This window comes from Ixodes scapularis, unplaced genomic scaffold (assembly GCF_016920785.2).
Source record: "Ixodes scapularis isolate PalLabHiFi unplaced genomic scaffold, ASM1692078v2 PGA_scaffold6__148_contigs__length_123643588, whole genome shotgun sequence".
Classification (NCBI taxonomy): Eukaryota; Metazoa; Arthropoda; class Arachnida; order Ixodida; family Ixodidae; genus Ixodes; species Ixodes scapularis.
Window position 1 is genome coordinate 39,119,269 of NW_024609881.1, and position 26,946 is coordinate 39,146,214.

The 26,946-nt window shown below is 43.9% G+C and overlaps 4 non-coding genes across 4 annotated transcripts; 2 read left to right on the plus strand and 2 right to left on the minus strand.

Moving 5' to 3' along the window:
• The first annotated feature begins 12,479 nt into the window (after nt 1–12,479).
• On the plus strand, nt 12,480–12,552 carry Trnaf-gaa. Its single transcript has one exon. It is a non-coding gene; the product is annotated as a tRNA-Phe (tRNA).
• Nucleotides 12,553–13,359: 807 nt separating this feature from the next.
• Nucleotides 13,360–13,432, minus strand: Trnaf-gaa. Its single transcript has one exon. It is a non-coding gene; the product is annotated as a tRNA-Phe (tRNA).
• A 10,147-nt stretch (nt 13,433–23,579) lies between these two features.
• On the plus strand, nt 23,580–23,652 carry Trnaf-gaa. The gene has a single exon. It is a non-coding gene; the product is annotated as a tRNA-Phe (tRNA).
• Nucleotides 23,653–26,523: 2,871 nt separating this feature from the next.
• Trnaf-gaa lies at nt 26,524–26,596 on the minus strand. Its single transcript has one exon. It is a non-coding gene; the product is annotated as a tRNA-Phe (tRNA).
• Between the last annotated feature and the right edge of the window lie 350 nt (nt 26,597–26,946).

Below are 26,946 nucleotides of genomic sequence, written 5' to 3' on the forward strand. Positions count from 1 at the left end.
ATTTGGATTTTGGGTAGGGTCGTGCGAGCAGACACCTTGCAGCTTGCGGCATCGTCTGCTGATAGATTACCATTTTTTTCATCTGCAGTGCACATAACACGTGGACATGAAAGCTCCGCGTCGGCTTCCGTTTTCGCCTTCGTCGATCCACTATTCTGCCCCAGTCTAAAAGCGTCTAGAACTCTCGCGAAACGCGACCGTAAAACCGGTGTTCTAGATTTCCATCGTGCTCGAACCACGTTACAAGACAAGAGCATGTCACTGTCTCTCGATGGCCGCTGAAAAATGACGAAGAGGAGTAAAACAATCATAAATAAAATAAACAGACAGTTCTTCGAACTTTTCTATTATTATCATTTTTTTTTTGCATGAAATTCGCGATTAATGTAGATGAGCCTCATGACGCATAATTAAAACGCAATCTAAACACATTCGCCTTGGTAGGCGACGTGCACTGTAAAACTGTACAGCTATTTGCCTTCCGAAGCGAAATGACGAGAAAATGCCTGGAAAAACTTAATTCGAGGCAAACGCCCGATTCCCTCTAGCCAAATGGCTCGCAGATACTTACCTCTGTTGGAATCTTTGCGACATTCAATGCGCGGTACCAATCACGACGGCTGCAGAGTTCTCAGGGCAGTGGTGCCGAGTTTACGGGAAACACTATGTTTATGCAGCATCAACACGCGGACATTAACAAATCAAGCAAGATCAAGCAACATAGTTGATGTGGAACGATAGGCTTAGGCCAGTCCCGATACGAAAAAAAAAGCACCCGCACAGAGCTTCCGCAGACGTGTATGTGCCACAGTTATTTTCTGCGAACTAGGTCGGTCGAAAAGATCTTCCTCTAAGATTTCAGTGAACGCGGAACAACTCGCTGTGATGAAAATAATCGAGCTCAACTAGCGTTGATCGTTGAACGCTCCGCAAACGCCGGCAGCCATAATTCTCATCGTTTAAAACCAAAGCGGAAAAAGGAATCTCAGGAAATCTTTTGAAACAATGACGGCTATCTAGATTATTTCCTTTTCCAATAAATATTATATTGAGAAAATACTATTACGGCAAGGTGACGCAATTTTTAAACGGACATTTCACACGTCAGTCATCTATCCAACCAATAAAAGCCGAGAAACGCTGCTTAGATAGCTAAGCACCTTTCGTTATTGGTGGACCAAATGCAGAGATACACCTTTCTCCTCTCCCCTCTTTCCTGCCCTAAATTCCGTTGAACGGCGTAAATATTCCCCAAACAGTTTTTGTTTTGTGGGAAAAAAAAAAGAAAAACACGTTTCCCATCTATGCTAAAGAAAATGTGTTTTTTTTTTTGTTTTGGTTTTAGTGTCCATTTGAGATGTGCATACTCCCGAGGATTTCTAAACATTGAACAGCTGAAGTTGTCTACTTTCGTTCTTTCTTTTCTTTTCGTGTCTTGAAGCGGGACAATGTTATGTGAACAACCTTTCGAAGTCCTGGATGATGGCAATCATGTGAGTAACACGATTTTTTTTTTTAAATCCGCTTTTTCTAACGCTTCTTGTGTTTCCTTTTGCGTAGTTATATGGAATGATCCTCAGCTTTTTTTGTACGGTGTCAATCAGAAGAAATGATACGTAATATAATGTGGTAATTATACATTTGATTTAGCACTGCAAGAAAAAAAGTGAAGAAAAAGGCAGCAACATAGCTTTTTCCTCCTTTCTAATGACTTGTCCCCAAGCGCATTCAAAAAGAAGCGAGGAACAAAAAAAAAAAAAAATTTGGGGGTTTTACGTGCCAAAACAACAACGGGCATTTCGCACGCCCCAGCGGAGGAAATTGGATTGATTTCGACCACCTGAGGATCTTTTGACGTGCAAACAAAGGCTCAATTACACGTCGCCTTCACCGCAATAAGCCTCCGTCAGAGTGCGGGCACCTCGGCCGGGATTCGAACCCGCCGCATGGGGATCCGTAGGCCGGCGCTCTCGCCTCGGAGCCACCGAGGCGGCTGAAGGGAGGAACAAGAAATTATTCTTCCTCTTCCAAGCAAACAGGGGGAAACTTCCGCCCTCCCGACTCATAGTATTCTTTCTTCCGGTTTCGTTTTTTGAGCAAGTCACACCACCGCGTTAAATAAACACGAAAGTGTGACTGTAATTCAATCTCCCAATCCAAACACGTAGAGCACATCGGTCGCACTGAAGTTTATACTAGGGCTCGCTTCGATAAAACATTTCAATTCGATTAATTGCGCCCCCATTTAATCGATTAATTGGTATCGTTCATTCCCATCCACACTCATTTTTAAGAAAAGTCAAAATGACATTTCTTTTTTTACCTTTGCTGAATATATGATGAAATGGAGAATGTACAATTTCAAATTTTAATTCAACTTTGATGTGTAGTTTGGAACAGCCAAGAGAGACCCACTCTCAAGTTATTACTTCAGGTGCAGAAGCAAACAGGTTTGTTGATATTCTCTGGCAAAAGCAATCTCCTTTGATTGTTCATGATGGTCTCTGCTGCTCTGAACGAACACTCGCAAAGCGTTGAATTGTCTCGAACATGTACAGTGTGTCACAAAAAAAACAATTTACACGGTCCTTTTTGCCGCAAAAATAAACTAGACATCGCCGAACGCTCATTCTCCGCCCAAAGGTAGAGCTAGAAGCCACAACCAGATGTCAAAGTTTCAGCCCGATCCGATAAATTAATCAAAAGTTATAAGTGTTTTTCTGAAAATTTCCATGGGGGGGGGGGGGGGGGGGGGGCATGGAGTCCATTTTAGCCCGTTTTCGGTTTCTGGCGCCATAGAGCCCTATGTGTTCAAAAACTCCGTCGGCCGCCATTTTAATATTGAAATTTTGAGGAAAGCACTTATAGCTTTGACTAAGTCATGAGCGGTTATGAGTGTAAAGGCTTAGAATGGAGCGTTCGGCGATGCCTAGTTTATTTTTGCGGTAAAAAAGACCGTGTAAATTTTCTTTTGTGACACCCTGTATAACCTTCTCCACTTGTTTGTAGTTACAAATCTCGCCCCTAGATCCTACTTTAGGAAAACATTTCCCCTGACGTTTGCCTTCATACAAGTTTATTCGTCCATGCCATTGTCGTGTAAGCGCTACATTTTTTTCTCTAAAAAATTTCACCAATTAATTTGTGCAAAAATATTCGCCAGGATTGAAGCATTAATAGCTTAATACGTAGGTCAATTGTTCAAGTGCCCATTTCAAGTTTTTACCGCTAATTTTGTCAAAAGAACACGCGATGGCGTTAGAAGCAACGAACATTCAGGACAATGCCAGTAGTGCTATCTACACTGCGCTTAGATGACCGCCGTTCCTGGTTGCGCTCATCGCGCTCGTGGTTTTCTGTTTTTTCGACGTTATGGCAACGCCGCGCGACCAAAGACTGGCAGATACTGCTGCCGTCAGCGTGCGCATGTTCTTTGTTACGTTCGGTTTTGTTTCCTGTTACAAAGTGTCAACCAACTATAAACGTGGTTTTGTGTTTTAACCTGCCGAAATCGCCCTGACACTGTTGTGCGTTGTGAACGAAGTATCAAATCGTCGCCGATGTCACTATCTGTTACGCGTAGCAGTGGCCTAGCAAGATGAGATGACTTATCATTACAGATCACATTCTGTGTTTGGGGTACAATCGATAGGCCTACGGATAGTCATGTTGAGGAGCCAGGCCCAATATATATATATATATATATATATTGGTCTGAGTGATAGCTCCTATTATAGATTGACCAACGTACGTGTCACCCGCAATGGCATTTTGATCCCTCACCGAAAGAGAATCCTCTCTAGGGCTAGGGCTGAACAGATTTAGTATGTTACAGAAAAAAAGAAAGGTCTGAAAAGTGCAATTTTACTCAGAGTTTGGGATGTTATCGCTAAGATAAATAAACAGGCAAGACCCAAATGGTGCCACGAACAAAAGCGCTGCTGACGTAGTATGTGTCAAAAAAGCTGGTGTCTAGTAGCTATAATTGTATGCCTCGATATCTGGACATATCGTAATCGGGCTCCAGAAAGTGCGCTTTGATTTCGAATGCGCGCTCTCGTCTATATCAGAGGCATGAATTTTTAGTGTAATAGGCTAGTCAGCCTTAAAAATAATGAACGCGCCACTGGTCACAAAACGATCACCTTGGAGTGCCAAGTGCTTCGCACCATTCTATGTCACACAATGCATTCGCCAGAGTCAATTGGAACAAAAACCGGTCAATTCTTTCTTTCATCTGCTGACCTCATACGGCCGAGTATGTCTATTTAATAAAGCTATCCCCATCATTTCCCTGCTTTAAAAGATGCCACCGCGTATAACTAACCTTACACAACCTATGCAGTAAATCGCGATTTTCACCACGTTCGTGATGGTCAAAGGCAATTCCTGCTTCCGTGAAGCATCCCCAGCATCTAATCAAAATGAGTGACTACTCTCAAGTGCCTTTATAATACCCCGTTTATCGAGATTAGTTCAAGACTATCGCAGCCGCACACGAACAGACCAAGAAAAATTTATCAACTAGACTTCTAAACCTCCGACCTCTAATAATAGGGACGCAGCGTCTTCGTGACGTGTGGGCCGTCTCGCGGCCGTGGTTTTCCATCTCGCTCTGGACGAAAGGGCTGGCACCTTGGCATTTTAAGCCTACCCGAAGACAGCGCTCCTCTGTTCGCGTTTTTCGTCATTCGACACACCGGAGTTAAACGGAGCTCGAGTTCACTCCTGGGTACCGCAGTTTAAGAGGCAAAGGAAGCAACATACCGCCATGTTTTTTTGTTTATCTGCGCTGGAAGATACCTCTGCAAAGCGGTTGTGGCCTCTATGAAACGTTTGACTGTTTGAAGCTCCTGAAATGACTACGGGACGACATTCGTAGGTGCGAGTAATTGATCAAATTTACATGAGAAGCATTTTTCTATGTACATTTAATTATCAGACTCGTCCTCACTCCCTGGAGAATCGATTCGACATACTGGAATTGAGGTGATTGCGGCGCTTTTCCACAGCACATGGAGAGAATCTCGAGAATGGATAATTGGGGAAGTAGGTATGAGTTCATTGGGAAAAGTCAGCGCGATAGGACATGGAAAAAAAGGGAGGACAGCACGGGACAAGCGCTGTGTGTATAAAGGACACCTGATTACACAGGACAGCGCCTGTGCGGTGTAGTCCTCGCCTTTTGTCCTTACGCCTTTGGAACGTTTTCTTTTCATGATTCCGGGAATCTTTGTCCTTAATTACGGTGTTTCGTGTGAAACAATTAGCTCCGACTGCAGCCCAAAACGTTTTGTGTAGCGCTGTGTTCAGCTAAGCGGACATTGATCAGAAAGGTTGCCTGCTGCAGAGAATGTCTATGCCAGTCTGGCCGTAGTTTATGTGAAATGCTCTTGGAGAAGCCTCACCCTGCCGACACTGCCTCGTGGGACACTTCAAATAATGCAGCGCACATTGCGCGTTGCAAATCAAGATTTTGTCATGAAACATGTTGCAAAGATTAAAATGTTTTAGTAGAGAGCGTAGGGCACGAAGGTAAGTTGATGTAATTATTCCATTGTATGTTTCGTTATGTCTTTAATACGTCACAAAAAAATAATGAACGAATGCAAAAATAAAAATCTGGTGGATACTTTTAAGCGCCACACGTCTACAGTATACCCACCATACTAGTCATAATTTGTGCGTACATAAAAAGGAGCTGGCTTCTAGAGAAGCTTCGATAGAAAAAAAAATTAAACACAAACACCTAATCATGTAGGAATGAGAGAGCATTCCTACAGGCGGGGAGCCATGTCTTCCTTTCTCATATGGCACTCTGGCGGTGACATCAGGCTCCCCCCCCCCCCCCCCCGCCCTGCTAAGGCGCGGCCCCCCGCCGATTCCAAGGCTTCCGTGGCGATGCGTCTGCGTTGCTCTGCTTTTCTTTGTGTTTTATTTATTTGCGCGATTCTAAGCACTCCCCGATTCTAAGCCTCCCCCCCCCCCCCCCCTTCCCCATCTCCCCTTCCCCACACTTTCAAACATAAAGACCTGAAAAACGTTTGCATGCGAATGTAAGCAGAGCCCTCCCACCAAGGATTTTGAGATCCGAGACGCCGGTACCCCCGAGCGCCGGAGTTGCAAACGGCCGCTGGCGCTTGGTTTCAACGTCAGTTAATAGATGGCAGCCATTTTCCACTTTCGCATCCGTGCACGTTCCAAAAGAGGCTGCTTTGCCGTACCCTCTATCGAAGATATTTTGTCTGTTAGGACTTCTTGCGCTTGTTGCGGTCGGTTGTTTAGTCTGTTAAGTCTATTCGTTCGCGTTGGCCTCGCAATCGTATTCCATTCACCGTGTGCGCGTGGTTTCCGGAAGTCATTCGTCATGAGTGCGAAGAGAATTTCATACACGATGACGTTATGGTTTATTATTATTATTATTATTATTATTACTACTATTATTATATAATGATACTACTCGCTCCTTTGGGAGATGTGGAAGGAGGGGGTACATAATGTTCTATAAAAGCATATATTTCTAGTCATTTTAGCACACATGAATAAGGCAATCAATGTCATCATTATACAGTATTGAATAATATTAAAGCAAAAAAACAAACAACAACAAAAAAACCTACAAGAAATACCGTCAATCGCAGGAGTTACAGAAACTGCGGAGGTTAGCCATGAGTGATGACTCAGATGAAGCATTTATTATGTGACTTTGTAAGGCATTCCAATCATGAATGGTCATTGGGAAAAATGAGAACTTAAATACATCGACCCTACAGCTGTATTCTTGTAATAACCTTACAATGAAAATTTCGCGTATGGTAATTATGAAGAGCAGGGGAAATATATGTAGAGGTGTCATTATTAAATCAGTTGTTTAGTAGGTCGAGCAAAAATTTTAATCTTTGAAACATGCGCCTATAGATTAATCGGCTAATTCTGGAACACACATAGTTCGGAAATCGAGTATCGTCTCATAAATTTGTTGTATATGAAACGCGAGCCTTTTCTCTGAATGGATTCAAGTAAATTTATGTTGGTTTTAGTAAACGGGTCCCAGACAACGGACGCATACTCTAATATAGGCAGAACGAACGTTTTATAGGCTGTTAATTTTACTTCCGATGAGGCTTGCTTTAAATTTCGCCGGAGCAACCAGAGCTTAGTTAATGCTTTGCGAACAATATACTTGATATGGGTGTTCCAACGAAGGTCGTTTGAAATGAATACACCGAGGTATTTAAAGGAAGTCACTTCGGCTAGGACAGTATTGTTAATGGAATAATTACAGGAAAGAACACATTCGAACACATTCGTTAACATTTAGTGACATCTGCCACGAGTCACACCAATCGTGGATCTTGGCTAAGCAGCTGTTAAGTAATGTCTGGTCACTAAAAACATTTACCTCAGTGAAGATAACAACATCGTCCGCAAATGAACGTGCTCGCACAGGAATATTAGCAGTGATTTCGTTGATAAAAATTAAAAAAAAAGTAAAGGCCCAAGGACTGACCTTTGTGGAACGCCTGGCAGCACAGGGACTGGCGAGGATGCAGTAGAGTTTCTCTGAACGTACTGTTTTCTTTCTAGCAAGTAATTGTCAAGCCAGGATTAGATGATATCGTTTTGCACGATTGATTTAAGTTTTAGATGCAGTTTACAGTGTGACACTCTGTCAAACGCTTTGGTGAGGTCAAGAAAAATTACATCAACCTGTTTAGAACGATTTAATATTTCAGCAAAATCATGGACGGTTTCAAGTAATTGCGTTGTGGTTGAAAGGCCATGACGAAACCATGTTGATTCACGTTAAAAAAGTTGAGATTTTCTAAATACGCTGCCAAATGTTTAAAAACAACGTGCTCTAAAAGTTTAGAACAGTAAGCAAGCAAAGAAATTGTCCGGAAGTTCCTAGGCAAGAGCTGAGATCCAGATTTCTGAACGGGAACGATCTTGACAATTTTTCATTGTAGAGGAATAAGGAACTCCTACAATGACTTTTTTAAATATTAGATAAAGATATTTTGAGCACCATTCTGCGTAGTGAACGAGGAACATATTTGGAATGCCGCCACGACCAGCAGCTTTTTTTGTCGAAAGATTAAGCAACGCTGAAAACAGTCCCTCGGGAGAGATAAAAACATCGGGTGACACTGATAGGTTGGGTGACAGGTTGAAACAAGAAATAATGTCGTTATCTGGGGTGAAAACAGACGAAAAATAATCATTGAAACCTTCAGCGACGGCACAGTCACCCGTTAATAATATGTCCGAAACCATAAGTTTGGAAATGTATTTTCGAACCGGGGACAAAGACCTCCGAAACTTATCGGGTGATTCCCTAAGGACCGTGTGCTAAGTTATATTGTTATACTTATGTTTTGGAAGACAAATCATAGCTTTCAGTCTTGTACGCATTTCATTGATATTTAATACTTTTGCCTTTCCTGGAACTATTAATTTTTCGTTTTAGATGTAAAATATCGCGAGTTATTCATGGATTATGTTTTCTGGTAACTTTGATACTCGTCCGAACAGACCTTTGTGAACATTCAAGCACGGTTTCTTTAAATAATTGGAAATGGTATCAATAGAAGAACCATCAGAACACATGTTTGAAAAATAATCAAACTACACCTCAAGCGCGTCAAGTACTGACTCGTCTTCTGCTTTAGAAAAATGTAACACACGCCTAGAAATCTTCTTTTTACGTAATGAGAGAACGGTTATTTCAAGAGAACGGTTATTTCTTACGCGGAAGAAAACAAAAATCACGGCGCTGCTGAACAGTTCGGAGTGCGGCGTTCCGCGCAAGCCGAGGCTGGGTGGAGCGGATGATGAAGAGCAACGGTTTCTCTTTGAGACTCCGCACCACTATCTGCCAGAAACTACCGGTGGACTTCGAGGGCAAGCTTGTCAACTTCCAACGTTATGTGATGAAGCTGCGTCGCGAATCTCGCTACGGACTCGGGCATATCGGCAGTACCGATGAGACCCTTGTGTACATCGAAATGCCAAGGACGTGCACCGTGAACGAAGTAGGGGCCTGAGAAGTGAAAGTGCGTACGACTGGCTATGCGAAGCAAAGGGTGACTGTAATGCAGTGCATCACAGCCGGCGGTCGGAAACTTGCGTTCTTCATCATCCTCAAAAGACTAGTGGCGAGAGCGACTAGTGGACCGTGGTGCAAACTGATGGCAAGCGGACTACTCTCCAGTCTTTACTTTATTTATTTCCTTTAGAACAGTTATTCTTTCATTTTCATTATAATAAATTCACATTTCTTGTGCAAATTTTGTATTTTCGGGGCATGTTCCGAATGTAAGCACCCCCCCCCCCCCCCCTTCTATAAACATCGCGGGTGTGAAAAAAATGTGTTTAGAATCGAGTAAATAGTAAATACAGTATTTTTAAGGCGCATCCGCTTTGACATGGATCGCCCCGCCGGCTTCCGCGGCAAAGCATCTGCGTGGCTGTGCGCTTGGCCAACAGGAATTCAGGTGCCGTTTTTGCTGCTAAGGCAAAGGCTACCGACAGCGGCTACAGTCAGCGACGGCCTCGCTCTATAAAAAAATTAATGCTTTCGCAGTTAAAAAACAAATAATCACCGTAATAATTTTCCAGCCAACGTACTATTTTTCCCGCCCTTGTGAGGGTGTAAACGTGGCATTAACAATTCACGAAAATGTGCAAACAGTTTTACTCTTCAAATTCTACAAATTTTTTCAAAAATGCTGTAGGTCGGAGATATTGGGGGTCGCAAGAATGTGGTTACGCGCTATGTTCTAGTAGCTCAAACTTCCGAAAAAAACATTCCAGGCCGGAGAGGAAACATGAGGTCACGCGCTGCACTGACCAATCGCAGTCGGCCGGCACTCTGGATAACCTTAGAGAATGTATAGTCCTTAAAAGGGACTTGCAGGGACTTTTTTACTGGTTTTTAATTTACACCAAACCCGAGCGCACTGAACTTAGTAACTTCGTGAAACTTTTCTTTTCTCGAAATTTGCTTTATTTTAAAAGATATAGGAAAATTAGAATTACAAAGACAAGCAAAAAATAACCTCCCTGATGACGCCCTTGGTTGCTTGAGTGACCGTGAACTAGAGCAGGGGTAGTGAACTCATCGAGCGCTCACGGCTGCCGCACTCCGTTTTGACGGCGCGAAAGGGCGCCACTAAAGCATGTTCTGGCTACACTGTACGAAGCGGACAGCCAAGAGCGGATTTTATTGCTTTTCCTGCGCCATTAAACACTAATTCGGCATGGCACTTCATTGGCCACAAACGACAGCAAACAAGGGGTAAAGATCCGTTCGGAATTGGAGCCACTTCGCGCTGCCATACCGCGAAATGGCCAAACCGCAAGACAAAGTTTCTCGCCGAAGGCCTTCGGAACGCTCGGAGCCGGTCCCTCCTGTCCATACGACCGCAGCGCCGCCGCGTACATCCGAGACTTTTCTGTGTCGGCGCCTGATCCTACTACTCCTTTCTAGTATGCGCCGCCTTTTCCACCGCTTAGTGGCGGGTATGTCCACGGCTCATTTCTTGTTTCTGTACTTTATAAACTGCATTCGTTTTTTTTTGTTTTTTTTTCTGATCTAAAATACTGAACAAAAACTACTTTTATAAATAATTGAAACGGATCGCGGCACTTATATTTTCTATTTCAATCAAAAAGGTGCATTTAGCGGCTCTGAACACTAGTAAGCCCAGGACCAAATACGTCACATTTTGCGCGCTTTCGGTACCGCGGGTCGCCCTCGTCGGTAGGGCAGGTTTCCGCGTCGTCCGGTTAAAATATTGCGCACTGATATTTAATTACTCTCTTTTTACACGCTGCTTTGCCCGAACCACAAGAGAGGTGGAAACCGCAAAAAAAGGCAGACGCTTAAATATGATTGGAGGGCCCCTTTAAAGGGACACTCAAATACAGATAAAAAATTATCCCTTTTCTTGGGCGAAGGTAAAAAACAAAACAAAAAACAAACATTTATTTTTGTTTTTACAGAAGAAAAAAATGCTTGGGAATATTTATGTCGTGAGGCGAAATGTAGGGGGAGGGGAAGGGGATCGGGGGGTAGCCTGGCACTAGGCCCACCAAACCCAAAATATGCTTAGCTAGCTAAGCAGCATGTCTCCTCGCTTATTGGTTGGAGAGATGATTGACGTATGAAATATTCGTTTTACGATTGTTTCTCCTTGCCTTACTAGTATTTCGTCGAAACTATATTTTTTTTGAAAGCCGAATAATCAAGATGCCCTTTATTTTTTTACTAGTATCCTGATATTGCCTTTTACGCTTTGGTGTTAAACGATAAGAAATGTGGTTGCCGGCGTTTGAGGCGTACTCAACGATCTGCTCTAGTTGAGCTCGTGTATCTTAATGAGGGCGAGTCGTTCTGCGTTCACCGAACTGCTTGAAGGAAGAACTCAACCGACCTAGTTCGCAGAAAATACCTATCGTAAATACACGTCTACGGAAGCTCTGTGCGGTTGCTCGATTTCGTAGCGGAACCGGCCTAAGCCTATCGTCGAACATGAACTATGTTGCTTGATTTGTCTTGCTTTGTTCGTTTGCGCTCCTGATGCTCACTAAACAGAGTGGTTTCCGCAAAGGAGGCCCCATGGCCCTGTCAATTGTGCAGCCGTCATGGCGGCAACCCTGCTTCCAATACGTAGAAGATTAGTGCAGAGGTAAGATTTTGCAATTCATTTGGGTAGAGCCAATCGGGCGTTCGGCTCGAATCAAGTTTGTTCAGGTATGTTCCCGTCATTTCGCTGCGAAAGGCAAGTACCTCCAGTTTTACTGTGCTCCTTGAATACCAAAGCGAATGTGTTTGGGTCGCGTTTTAAATGTGCGTCATGACACTCACAAGCACTGCTCGCGGATGCCATACTTAAAAACAACAACAAAAAACAAGAACAAAAATGTTGTAAGAACGGCCTCTTTATTTTGTTTATCACTAATTTACTTCTTTCTGTCGCTTTTCACCGGCCATCGGCAGACGCCCGCATACCGTTGTTTTGTACCGTGGCTCGTTCATGATGAAAAACTACGTCTCACTCATATCACCTAGCTGGTAGAATGCAGTGGTATATTGTCACGAATGACAAATGATGAGGTGGCAAATAAATGAGTAAACTAAACGTTTAATCGGGCGAACGTGTGCCCAGAAATAAAGAAAGAAACAGAAGAAAGCAGAGCGTCGCGGACGTCGAAGTCGGCGTGTCGGCAGAGTCGAACGCTGGGGCGAAAGTGACTCGACAGGGCCGCGGGCGGTCTCTTATCTAGAGTGCGTCACTATCTCGAAGATTCGGCGGAGAACCTTTGAGCGTAGCGCGTTCGGGGCGAGAATGAACACGCACTTTCTAGAACAACAAAAGCTGAGACAAACGATAGAAGTTATGTTCGGAGCGAGAGTAATCGAGAGCCTTTTAGAAGTCCGTGATTCTGCGCGCGGCAATATGCTTTACTCACTGGCCGAAATAACTCAGTTGGGAGAGCGTTAGACTGAAGATCTAAAGGTCCCTGGTTCGATCCCGGGTTTCGGCAGATCATGTTTTCTTTGTGTTTGTTTACCCGTGATCAGCAACAATCTTGTAAATATACTAGAGTCCTGAAATATTGGTTCGATAGATGTGTATGTTTTAGATATTGGTTTATGTAACGATTTAAATCCTCATTTGAATGCCACCGGTTTTGCTATACTTTTGCACAAAAAACTCCCCCTAATATTTTTTTCCGTTTGCTTAGCATTTGGAGTTCAATATGATAGTTACTGTATCACAATAAGTTGCAGTCTTCTGAGCAAATTACTGTGAGCGTTCTTTCTATCTTGAACATCATTCCTGAATTCCTGTATCAGAAATAAAACAAGAAAAGTAAGGTCCCTTTTCAAGCAAATAAGAACGCTAAATAAATAAAAAATCTTATTTTTACTAAATTAATAAATTCTTATCCGTTTACGGTGCGGATCAATGAAAAAGTGGCTAATTTAACAATGATATAGCAGGCTTAATTTGACATAATTTGTCTTTGCATTGTTTTTGTGATAAAAGAGACTGATTTATATTTCTAAATTTTTTACTACATTTATTTAAATAACACCAAGCTAACTTCCGTTAATTATATTTGATTTTTATAATATAAAAAAGGACATATTTCACCTAAAAGAATAAATAACTTGAAGCTTCCACTCTACGTAGGACAAAATGCCCTCCGACGCATCGGTAAGTGAAAAATTATAAAGCAGGAAAAAGATAATTGAAAAATTGCTGATCTGTGTGCATTTCACAGTTGCCCCCACACATGATCTTGGGCCAACCTCTCAGGTAATAAGGTGTAAAACAAAGCCTGCGATGCCGAAACCCGGGATCGAACCAGGGACCTTTAGATCTTCGGTCTAACGCTCTCCCAACTGAGCTATTTCGGCCACGTGTAACCCTAAACGTGACATAACTTTCAAGGTTAGGGATCGCGACTACACGCAAACGAACATCTTATGCCGAAACTCCCGATCGCATTTTTTTTTTTTTTTAATATTTAGTCGCCCCTTTTAGGATACCTCTTTTAGACATACCTTCGTATGTTAATTCAAACGTTAAAGGATATCCGATAATAAAATTATCATTCCGTCTTCAGCTACTGTCGTTGAGTCAGTTTTCTCGTAGTAAACAAAAAAAAAAGAACGTGATCAGACAAGTGAATGTCAGTGTGCAAACGAGCTGGTGTATACGGAACATGACAACAAATACCGAGAATGTAGGTGAAAAAAGGACAAAAGCAAAAGAATGATCTAATAAAGATACATTTCTGTGTTTGCTTCGCTTTTTTACCTGAAGTCTTGTGGTTTTTGTCATTTCCCATGTGTTGATATGCGTGTGTCCCCATTTTTTCGTCTGTTTGCCTTCGGTTTTCAGTATGGGTAACCTAAACGAGCTCCCTTGTGTGTGAACGTTGTGAAAAGTGTCTCAGTATAAAGGTTATTCCAGCTAAAATATACAAGGATCTGGGGCAAAATCTACGACAGCAGGGGTAGGCTTCTTTGGCCACTACTTGCTAGTACCGTTATTTTGATTTGACAAGGTAACCCTGGAGCGAAAGGACAAAAGGAAGCGGACAAAAAGGGACGCACGTCCCCCCTTCTCTTTTTGCCCTCACGCTTCAGTACGGGATACTCCTTCAACAGCGCTTTCAAATGCGAGAATTTAGTAATGCGAAGAGCACATGCATGACCTGGCGTAGCGAAAATCACAATATATCATGATGCAATTAAAGCGACGTGGTGAATTGCTTGACTTCTTTCCACAAGAGCGTTGCGTTTTGATTTATGTTGTCGCAAGCCTCAGTTCGTCAACGTGATATATGTGACAGTGATTAGTTGACTGTCTGCATAACTGGTTCTTACCACCCATGCGGTATACGCGTGGCACAATTTTTTTTTTAAATCGTGTTTTGAAGCAGACTTAAGCAAATATGGCAGCACTGCCCTAACACTTTTTACGTAGTATTTAGCTTGATTCGGCTCGAGATCTCGGATACAACGCTCTTTGTGCGGCGTTGCAAACGCATCAGACAGAAAGAAGGACACATAAAATTGCAAGCAGAATCGCGTATTTGAAACCTGCATAAGGTCGTACCATTCCTACAATATCGCTGCAAAGACGGCAAAAACACAGATTGCATTATGTGCAAGCATTTATACAAAAGATTTGAGAGACTCGCCACTAATCAAAATATGTTTTAAAAATTAATTTAAGTATTTTTTTTTTCCTTTTGACATTGCAAAGAACAACCTGGTTGTTAATAAACAACCTTGGGACAAATTGCGGCACTGGGTATCATGCAGTGCTGTATTTTCGCCCAATCGAAAAATCGTACGGGCATCATCAGTAAGTAGCTATCGTCGTCCAGAATCGTTTTTTAGCGATCGAGAAATTGACGAATTCGTTTGATGCGACCTGTTAATTTTAGAGAAGAGTGGTGATCAACTTTACTGGAGTGCGTTAGAGGAAGGTGAGTGCGATATTGACAGAGTGGGAACGTTTTGTCATGATGCAGATGAATTCTCCTAGTCGGATCTCGGGCGCCTTCGCTGATTATCCTTGAAAACCGCTGGCAGAAAACTGTTATGTACTTTGGGCAGCCAGTTTGGTTTGATTTTCGAGAGTAGCCATGACCACGGGTACGTTCTTTGAGGAAAAGGTTGCCACCTTTTTTGGAGCTGAGCTCTTAGGCGCCCATATCCGGCTTGAGCGGCGTCGCCGTCTCCGTCGGCGTAACCGGGTGTTGCATTATGGGAAACGTCCCATAATGCAACGCGAGGGTCTCACCCGTAACCCGCGCGTTGCATCTTGGAATGTTTCCCATACTGACGTCACAGTGACGTAACGAGTGACGTCACGAGGGTCCCGCGTGTTCCATTATGGAAAACGTCCCGTAATGCAAAGCGCGGGTCCCACTCGCGACCCGCGCGTTGCATTACGGGACGTTTCCCATAATGACGTAACCGTGCGGTCACGAGTGACGTCACGAAAGGCCCGCGCGTTGCATTATGGGACGAGAGAAGAGGAGCGAGGAGGAGGAACAGGAGGGAGAAGGAGGGGAAGAGGGAGGAAGAGGAGAGGCGTATGCTTCCCTCACTACCCGCCCCTCGTCCTCCTCAAGAGCTGCGCTCTAATACGGCACTACAGGGAGTTGTGATTGTCTCTCATTTTTTTTTCAGACATTTATTTGCATTTTAACGAACATAGGTTGAAGTCTCGCCAAGGAAAACCCAAATCAATAACTGACGCTTTGTTGTTGGAATTCTGCGGAAGATCCAGGTTGAATCGCCAATCGTCGAAACTTTGTTATCTTCGCGGCACATTTTGGCGCTATTTCACCAGTTCCTACTTATGAGTTTCCGCCGCATTTTGTGGCATGTAGCTAGATTAAACTTTTCTCAAACAAAGGCGTGTGTGAAGAATCGCCGAACCACTCGGCAAAGTAATCCTCGTTGCCCTCTCAATAATGCAGTAACTCAACAGAGCGTCCTCTCACAGAAGTCCCGGCTCCACAGGGAGAGGTGTGTTTTGTTATTCACCGCCGTCAACGGTCTGACCTCTCGTCCTCTATTTTTTTAGAAAAGAGTGAACCAAGCCAAAAAAGACCCTTGACAACCCCAGCCGCGATAGCGACTTAAAATAATTCCTAGGGAAAATCTTCGATATTTTTATATCGTCGGCGTATTTGGAGAGAAATAAAATATCTTCAATACGGCGCAATTGAAACTCCTGCCGAATCTATCACTTAGGTAGTGAATTAGTGAAATGGTGCTTTTTGCTTTTTAAATGACTTGAAACATCAAAGTGTGGTTAACTTTCTTTACTTTGCTTTCCTGAATCAAAGCAATCACGAGCGCCCGTGTCCACAAAACGGCCAATGAACACCTACTTCACTGTGCGCTTGACACACAGGTTCATCATCTGCGTAGAGAATACGCGTCACTTTAATTTAATTTAATTTTTAGCAGTATTCTGCTTAGTGGGTCTGAAACGTTGTTAAAAAAAGCAGAGATCGCCAATATGACGGAACGCTAATAAGGTGAACTACTTTTGGACGAAATGTTGGAGGATTTTGACTTGGTTGATGCGGACACTGTAAGAAACGCGAAGAAGGAAATGCGCTTTACCCATTTTCAAGCGTCGTCCGGTGCGCGTTTGGACAGGCTGTATGTTTCTGCCCCTCTAGCAGACCATTTATTAAAGTACCGTGTCACTCCAGTCTTTTTCTCAGATCACAGTCTGGTTATCGCGACGATAGGCGACAGATCACCTGAAAAAAAAAAGTTTAATTGGAACCTATGGAAACTAAACATAAAGCTTCTGAAAGACAACGTTTTTGAAAAAAAAAAAAAAAAAAAAAAAACGCAGAACAGTTTTTGAAAGATATTTTTAAAGAGCCGGGAGGGGACATTTTTGATAAATGGGAACTGGCAAAACAAGAAATCAAGGCAATTGCTATTGAGAGGTCGTCAATTATTTTGTACAACGCCCGGTCTGAGGAACGCTGTTTGAATAAGGACTTGATAGAGCTGTGTAAAGCAGAGTGCGAAAGACCCGGTAATGGGGTAAAAGACGTGGAGTATGTCACAGAAAAATTAGATCAGCTCCACCGCGAGCGCTATCGTGGTGCAGTAGGGCGCGCCCGTGCAGAAAAATACATGATGGGCGAGCAGTCCACTAAGCGTGCCTTGGCAGACGAGAAGCTTTACGCAGTTCGGAACGAAACAGCCGAAATTAAATTCGAGCAAATGATTACTACGGATCCCGAGAAAATAGCACAGGCCTTCCTCAAGCATTACGCACAGCTTTTTGCTAACAAAGCACAAGGGCATTTATGCCCAGCTTTTAGAAAAACTGCCAAGGCTATCGAATGATGAACGCAAAAAGCTTGAACAAGAAATTACGATCCAAGAAGTGGAGCGCGCAATCGACGACCTGCCGAACTTTAAGACGCGCGAGACCGGAAGGATTGGGTGTAGAAGTTTACAAAAAATTTAAGAGCCTAATAGCTAGTGTGTTTTTTGAACGTCATTCATACTGCCTATGAAAGAGAATGTTTGCCCTTTTCGTTTTCTCGTGTCTACACTGTCCTGATACCGAAATCTGATGGCACCGTGAAACTGCGCAGCGTCACCGGTTATCGCCCAATAACGTTATGCAATACCGATTATGAAATACCGACAAGATCTTCGCGAACATCCTGGCGCGTCGCTTTCAAGGTGTCGCATGTGAGATAATAAGTGAGCATCAAACGTGTGGGATACAGGGGAGGACTATCTTGACAAATGTGCATGTGGCTCGTAGCGTCCTGGAGGCCTGCAGTGACAGCACACTCTCAAGAAAAAAGGGTGTCAAGAGGTGTATCGTTACACCCATTGTCCCATATAATACACTCCCAAACTTCAGTTCGACGTACAGTGCCCTACAGTCGAACAGACGGCCCGAAATTTTACGAGGGGCTTGATAGCTGTGTGGTACAACATTTTAAATAGCTAAAGTACGCATCAAACACCACTTAAAGAAAACACCGAGTGTTTACAGTAGTGCCAAGAAAACCCCGATTATTTTTGTTGTGGTAAGTAAAACGTACATTAGCTATTTTAATAAGTTGTACCACACAGCTATCAAGCACCTCGTGAAATATTGGGCCGTCTGTTCGACTGTAGGGCGCTGTACGTCGAATTGAAGTTTTGGGTGTATTATATGGGACAAAGGGTGTATGAATACACCTTTTGACACCCTTTTTTCTTGAGAGTGCACCGCGCAGGTTGCAGTGCTACAGATAGATCTAGATAAGGCATTCGACCGTGTCAGCCATGATGTACTCTTTGATGTTTTGAGTCATGTCAATGTAGGTGACGCCTTCCAAAAAGGTGTAAAGATGGCCTATAAGGACTGTACAACAAGGCTTATAGTGAACAAAGAGCTCAGTTCTGTTATTAACGTGCGAGAGTCGGTACGAAAAGGTTGCCTTATGTCTCCCCTTTTCTTTAATTTGTATTTAGAGCTTTTTTGTTTTCAGCGTAAAAAAATAGTCAACGTGTCCGAGCTTTCCAATTTTATAATGCAGAAGTAAAAATAGTGAGTTACGCCGATGACATTTCTGCTTATTGTAGGGACAAAGAAAGCGTCACCGAAGTCATAACTTTGGCTAAAAGGTTTTGCCGCGCTACTCGTGCTGTTATAAACTGGGAGAAGTGCCGTGATTTCTAGCATGGCGCTTGGGCCACTACACCCTCAGAATTTGAGGGTGTATACTGGGACACTGTGCCGTGCAAGTACCTCGGGGTACCATTGCAAAGTTTCCGGAATAGCCAAACGTACTGGTCGGGTGCCGCTACCGACCTGGACAGACGTGCTTCTCGTTGGAAGCAACGCGAGCTGTCCATTTTTGTGCGAGCGACTGTTTGTAACGTTTTTCTTACTGCGAAGCTCTTGTATGTTCTTCAGGTCATCCATTGTGCGCGAACTAATGTCCAAAAATTTTATCGAATTTTTGCCACGTTTATTTGGAGCTCGAAGTATGAGCCGATGAGACGAGACAATCTTTTTCATCCAGTTTGTAACGGTGACGTGGGGCTTTCCCACCTTTTTTTCAAGCAGCTTGTGTCACGCTTCTTTTTTTTGAGAGACCAAGAGCACCCGTTCATTCGCACACTGATTCAAACAAAAGTGTCGCCACATTTTCCATTTTTTCTTGTTTCTTCTCATGGCGGCGAGCCAACAAGAATCACGGGTTTTTTGAAAGAGGTTGTTGACACGATGGGGTTTTTGACAGGACGTTTTTATTTGAATTATTTTTGTGATGTCAGTAAAAAAGAGCTCTATCGCGATTTAGTTGTGAGTGTTTTCCCCATGCCCTTGTATCGAGGTGTGTCCCAACGTGGCCAGGATGTGCTTAGACGTGTAAAAAGGATGTGTGTTCCCGCGGCTGTTAAAGGGGTACGGAAACCAAATTTTAGAGCCCATCTCTTTGCTTGAACATAAAGATGGTTAAAAAAAAACTTCAACGATACCAATATTCCATAGGATAACGCGAGAAAACGAATTTTAAACTGAATAAAACGATAACCAAAAACCACCTCGTGGATGTCTGTGAAGCTTCGATGGAATGTCGTGACGACAACATGCCCGTAACAGCAGCGCCACAACGGGAAGTACGGACGCTCATAGGCATTACTTAGGCCTGAACGTAGTACCGAGGCTGTTTGGTGAAGAAAGCAACAGCAGAGTTGGCCACCGTTCGTTTTAGTACCGGGTGGCCTTTTCGGCAACGCTTCTTTGGGGTGGTTTGGAGATTGTGTACGTGCGATATAATATTCACGCTACGAAATGTCCGTTTAAACGGGCCCGCATGCCCACCTTTCCTGATCAGGAGATAGCCGCCTTCGTCGACCGCAACTGATAACGAACTCGATCGCTAAGAAGTCGACACAACTACCGTCGTGGCTGAAAGGCGACGGTCCGTACGGCTCTGCAAAGCGGCGCGCATGTAAACAAATCCCTGCGGCGCTTTTCGGTGATGCGGGAGGGAGCCAACGTCCAGGAAGATAAGTTTGAAGTAAAAGAGTGTCAGCGAGATCCACGTAAATACCTGTTCGCACTGGGAGCAGAACCGCACTGGCGTTACGTTCTTAGTAACCGCTTCGGGAACGGTCATTTACAACCGATTTTATGAACCGCTGGGCCTCTAGACAACAGAGGTCGGCATTTTAGGTCGCCTTCACTCACCCTCACCCTCACGGCCACACTCACCTAAGCCCCTCACTCACCCTCACCCTCACAGCTACACTTACCTTCAGCCCCTCACTCACCTTCACCCTCACAGTCACACTCACCTTCAGCACTTCACTCACCCTCACTGAACCTCACGCCCCTCACGCCCCTCACCGCCCTCACTCCCCTCACGCCCCTCACTCACTCATGGCCCTCACGCCACTCACCGCCCTCACGCCACTCACCGCCCTCACTGCCCTCACCGCCCTCACCGCCCTCACCGCCCTCACCGCCCTCACGGCCCTCACGCACTCATAGACCTCACCGTCCTCACGGCCCTCACCGCCCTCGCGGCCCTCACCGCCCTCACGGCCCTCACCGCCCTCACGGCCCTCACCGCCCTCACGGCCCTCACGCCACTCACCGCCCTCACGCCACTCACCGCCCTCACGCCACTCACCGCCCTCACGCACTCATGGCCCTCACGCCACTCATGCCAGGTTCAGATGGGGTTTCGCCCAGAAACTTTACGTCGCAACACCAGCAACACGCGCCGCCCGCGATCACACGCAGCAACCAATTGCTGCAATTTGCCATCGTCATCATAAAATTTTATTTTTCTTGCACTATTTAGACACAATTACGCGTTATAAACGCGTTTTTATGCATTTAAATCTTGTTAAGAACACTAATGCACCTTTCTGAAACAGTTCATTTCCAAAAAACGATCGATTTGAAACGAGAACCAAGTCTTTCGGTGTCATCATCACTGGCACGAGGTATCACGTGAAAATTTTGCGTCCCTGATTAGATGCTGCCGCTTCAAACGTATTCGAATTGCTCCCAGTTGCTTGCTTATTTCGAGCCTGACCCGTTCTCAGCAATTCGTGTCGATCTAGGGAAAGCGAGAGAACAACCCGCCATTAACACCAAAATTGCTGAGAAAGATGCTCGATCTGAAGGGGGCCTCCCGCACTCACCGCCCTCACGGCCCTCACACCACCTCATGCACTCAGCGTCCTCACGGCCCTCACGCTTCTCATGCCACTCACTGCCCTCACGCACTCATGGCCCTCACACCCCTCACGCACTCACCGCCCTCACACCACTCACGCACTCATGGCCCTCACGCCACTCACCGCCCTCACGCCCCTCACGCACTCATGGCCCTCATACCCCTTACCGCCCTCACCGCCCTCATGGCCCTCATGACCCTCACCGTCCTCAGGGCCCTCACGGCCCTCATCGCCCTCACGGCCCTCACCGCCCTCACAGCCCTCACGGCCCTCACGGCCCTCACGGCCCTCACGGCCCTCACTCACCCTCACACTCATGAATTTTCCTGGTTCAGAAACTCACTCACACTCACCTCACCTGTGGAGATGAGGGTGAGTGAGGGTGAGTGAGGGCCCTCATGAGTGAGGTTTGCCGAGGTATGCTAGACAATCGCAACTCGATGCTGACGAGACGCTCGGCAGAGAAAGACTGGACCGGCATTGAGTCGCTCCCAAAAGCTCCTCTAACGTATCATGTGGAAATAAAATGGACATCTAAAAAAAGTGTACGTACCCAAGTTGCGAAGGCAATTCATATGGCATTTATTTGAGCTCTATAACACACACACGCAAAAAGAAAGGAGATTGAATCGAGGAGAGTGTCCCTCCTCGACGAGATCGTTCGTCACCGCTGTATTTGAAAACAAGCTAGGTACGACGAGGGGAAAGACTGGCCTTCTTACCCCAAATTAGAGGTCAGGGTTCAAACTATTCATTCGAGGAGGGTCCACAGAGGTCGCGTGGGCGTATTCCATTCATCAAGTCATAGCCGCCTGTATCAAGCCAGCCGATCGTGTGCAGATGGTCTTGCCCCGGATCGTCGAAGTGTTTTGCTAAGCCTAGCGTCTGTGGTGGTCGCTTGGTCGGTGGGTCCTTGTCGTTGCAGCTTTTTCAGGTATCCGTGGTTCTAGCGTTTGTCTCCGCTGCGGCGTTCAGTTTTAATTACTTTTTTTTTTCTTCTTTTCTCTCGTGGGGTGTGCACAGCGAGCACATAGAAATGCACGTTGGTCGTTCCGACGACGTAAGCGAGCGATGTAGCCGGCGATGTAAATTTGAATATAAAGAGTGCGTAGAAGCTTTGTAGCTGTCGTAGGCGTGGTCGTAGGATCTCATCGTGCGAAAAACTTGCGATAATTTCGCTTCGTGAATACGGCACTTTTCTTAGGTTTTGCTGTAAGATCGTTTTGTGAATAAGCTCTGTTACCTGTTGAGGACGACGAAGACAAGACAGACGTGTCGTACAAATACGACTCTAGGCAGAATCGCTTCTCGGTCATCATGGCCTGGTGATGTAGCGGCGTGGCGGCATCTTTGTCCTCATTAATGTCATCTACCCACCACTCTCGTCGCGTTGGCCGGCGACCATTTCACTCGAAGCCGCTCCGCCGGCTCCGCAGTATGCTACTACAGCCCTCGGGTACTCCGACTGTGCGAGATTGTAACACGCTGACGCCACCAAGTGGCAAGACTCGTAACTACGGTACGCTTGGCCCTCGGAGGCATGATGACGTCGAGACCGCGCCGGATTTCCCGAGATACATCGCGCTCTTCGACGGCTGATTTTGAAGCGCTTGCCGAAATCCAGGCATTTAGAACGAAAAATACAGCCATTCGCTTGAAATATGACTATGCGATTATCAATTACAGGTTAATCTGATTCCATTTGACTTATCTCTAGGTGTTTCCTGTATATTTTAAGTTTCGATTCAGTATCCCTTAAAGGCTTTCTTTTATAAATTACACACGAATACCTTGCCGGTTAAGTTTGGCTTAAAGAAGGAGGGATCTATCTGCCATGGTCGGTAAATTGCCTTCTATGTAAAAAAAAAACCTGAGACTATTGAACATGTGTTTATTTTTTGTTAGGACGCGGGATTTTTTTGGGATGTAGTGCAACGCACTTTAAAGAAAGAACTACCTGTAACCCTAACAGGGATACGTTTCCTTAGTGTGGATAATGATAATGAAGTTCATTATGACATTATTATGTTGTTAGCTTTGTGCAGCATTTGGAGGTCACGTATGGCTGTTCGACATGTTCACCTCGACGCAAAAGAAGTGCGGATATATTTCTTCAGCCTTGTAAAACAAGTACAGAGTGTGTATTTGAACTCTGAACCTGAACCGGAGTGGACTAGTATTTTAAAATCACTCCTCGAAATGCGTGATTTTAAATACGCTGTGCAATAGAGCTGTACAGCGCTGTTAGAATGACATGGATTTTGCTGTAACTACCATATAATAAAGAAAAAAAAAAAAAAAAGCCGAAATAGCTCAGGTGGGAGAGCGTTAGACTGAAGATCTAAAGGTCCCTGGTTCGATCCCGGGTTTCGGCAGATCATTTATTTGTGTGTGTGTTTACCCGTGATGTGCATAAATCTAGTAAGTCTACTAGAGTCCTGCAAATATTGGTTCCATAGATGTGGATATTTTAAAATAATGATTTATATAATGATTTAAATCCTCATTTGAACAGCACCGGTTTTGCTATACTGATTTAAACCGAACCTTTTGCACAAAAAACTCCCTCCACTATTTTTTTTTTTCGTTTGTTTAGCATTTGGTGTTCCCTATAATATTTTCTGTGTCACAATAAGTTGCACTCTTCTGAGCAAATCACAGTGAGCGTTCTTTCTATGTCGAACTTCATTCCTGATTTCCTGAATCAGAAATAAAAACAATAAAAGTCAGGTCCCTCTAAAAGCAAATGAGAACGCTAAAAAGGCAATGAAGTTTTTTTTTTTTTTTTTTTTTCCTAAATGAATGAATTCCTACTTTTTATGGTGCGGATCACTAAAAAAAAAAAGTGGTTAATTCAACAACGTTTTAACAGGCTTAATCTGCAATCTATTTTTTTTTTGTTTGCACTGTTTTCGTCATCAAAAAGACTAATTTTTTTTTCTTGACTACTTTTGTTTAAATACCACCAAACGAACTTCAGTTGATTAAATTTGATTTAATATGAAAATAATATATTTTACCTAAAAAATAAATAACTTGAAGCTTCCACTTAACTCGTAGCCCTGGAGAGAATGCGTTCCGACGAATCGGTAAGTGAAAAATAATAATTAAATGTTCCCGTCACTTCGCTTCGAAAGGCAAGTACCTCTGCAGTTTTACTGTGCTCCTTGAATACCAAAGCGAATGTGTTTGGGTCGCGCTTTAAATGTGCGTCATGCCACCCACATGCACTTCTCGTGATGTGCAAGAATCTTGTAAATATACTAGAGTCCTGAAATATTGGTTCGATATATGTGAATGTTTCAGACGTTGGTTTATGTAACGATTTAAATCCTCATTTGAATGCCACCGGTTTTGCTCTACTGATATAAACCAAACCTTTTGCACAAAAAACTCCCCCTAATATTTTTTTTTCGTTTGCTTAGCATTTGGAGTTTAATATGATAGTTTCTGTATCACAATAAGTTGCACTCTTCTAAGTAAATTACTGTGAGCGTTCTTTCTATCTTGAACATCATTCCTGAATTCCTGAATCAGAAATAAAACAAGAAAAGTAAGGTCCCTTTAAAAGCAAATAAGAACGCTAAATACACCTTTCCAAAAAACACTCGACCCCAGGGGCAGCAAACTGTTTTCGAGCCAGTCACTGAGTTTGAGGCTAGACTCTCACCGGCGTCCCTCCTAACCCTAACCGAGTGGACTGTGATTTCAATAGGCGCAGCTTGCGTAGGCGCAGTTTCAAACGCTGCTGGCGGCTAAATTCTCGTCTTTTCCCGGTATATTTTGTGTTTCATGGCACATGTATTTTCCAGAGGACATTGAGAAAGCATTGTGCCACATTTAAAAAAAAAACAGAAAAAAAGCAAAAAAAACAAACATGAAAACTATTTTTGTTGGGTACGCGCGCGACAGAACGAATGCGACTGGAATGTATAATTCGAGTTATTTGTTTTTTTTTCTTACGATAAGTTTTGACGGCACCGCGGGATTCGCCGCATGTGAAACGACAAAGCGCTTCGCCGACAAAAATAAATTGCAACAGAAGAGGGCCGAAAGGCATGCATTTTTCACGCTCACAAATAACGTGTTTACCGATGGACAGGACACGGACATACAATTGAGAAAGTGTTAACATTCGAACAATATATCGTACGTACCACACGATGCGGCGTTATCCGAAAAGAATTTATTTGAGAAAGATCTCAAATAACACAGTCACAGTCGACGACAGTCACATCTTGACGATCGGACGGAATCCGAGATGACTTCTTTTTGGGGCACGTTTTGGGGAGCGCTTCCTTTTTTCACAACCGCACCGAGGCAAAGAAACAAACGCGACTGACCCGTTTCTCACCCCAACCCGGACAACTATTTTTATAGATGACTGAGGATTCTACGCGGATTATCTCTGGGAGGGGGGAGAACAATGTTCGCAAAATCGCGTCGAGGGTCGTTTGACGTCCTTCACCTCCTTCGTTTCCCGTGAATGTCGAGCCGAGCAGAACAGCTTGAATGGCAGGCACTTACCAACCTTATTTCTCACGATGGAAGATAACACAAAAAGGGTACGCAGCACGCATAAAAAAAATTAAGTGGAAACTGTCAAGAGAGGCGAGAAAACGTCGAATGCAAAACCGCTAAAACGTAGGTAGAGAACGTACTTAGGTAGAGAACCGCGTTGAGCGGGTCTTCACAGTCCCAGGGAGCGGCAGAAAATCTCTAGCTGATAGAGGGCGCGAGAGTCGCGCCAGCCGCATCAGCATCAGCAACCTGGCGGCGGCCTAGGAGCGTTTTTTGGAAAGGTGTATAGGTAATAAATCTTTTTTTTTTTTACTAAACGAATAAATTCTTATCCGTTTACGGTGCGGATCAATGAAAAAGTGGTTAATTTAACATCGATATAGCAGGCTTAATTTGCCATAATTTTTCTTTGCATTATTTTTTTTTATAAAAGAGATTAATTTATATTTTTCAATTTTTTACTACATTTATTTAAATAACACCAAACTAACTTCAGTTAAATAAATTTTATTTTTATAATATAAAAATGATATATTTCACCTAAAAGAATAAATAACTTGAAGCTTCCACTCTACGCAGGTCAGAATGCGCTCCGACGCATCGGTAGGTGAAAATTATAAAGCAGGAAAAAGATAATTGCGAAAACTGTGTGCATTTCACAGTTGCCCCCGACACATGATCTAGGCCAACCTCTCAGGTAATCTGGTGTAAAACAAAGCCTGCGATGCCGAAACCCGGGATCGAACCAGGGACCTTTAGATCTTCAGTCTAACGCTCTCCCAACTGAGCTATTTCGGCCACGTGTAATCCTAAACTTGACATACCTTTCAAGGTTAAGGACCACCACTACACGCAAACGAATATCTTATGCCGAAACTCCAGATCACACTAATTTTTTTTTTTTTTTAATGTATCGTCGTCCCTTTTATGATATGTATTTTAGACATACATTCATATGTTCATTCAAACGTCAAAGGATATCCGATAATGAATTTATTATTCCGTCTTCAGCAACCGTCGAGTCAAATTTTTGTCGAAGTAAAAAAAGAAGAAAAAAAAACGTGATCAGACAAGTGAATGTAAGCGGGCAAACGAGCTGGTGTATACGGAACATGACGACAAAAACCGAGACTGTAGGTTAAAAAATG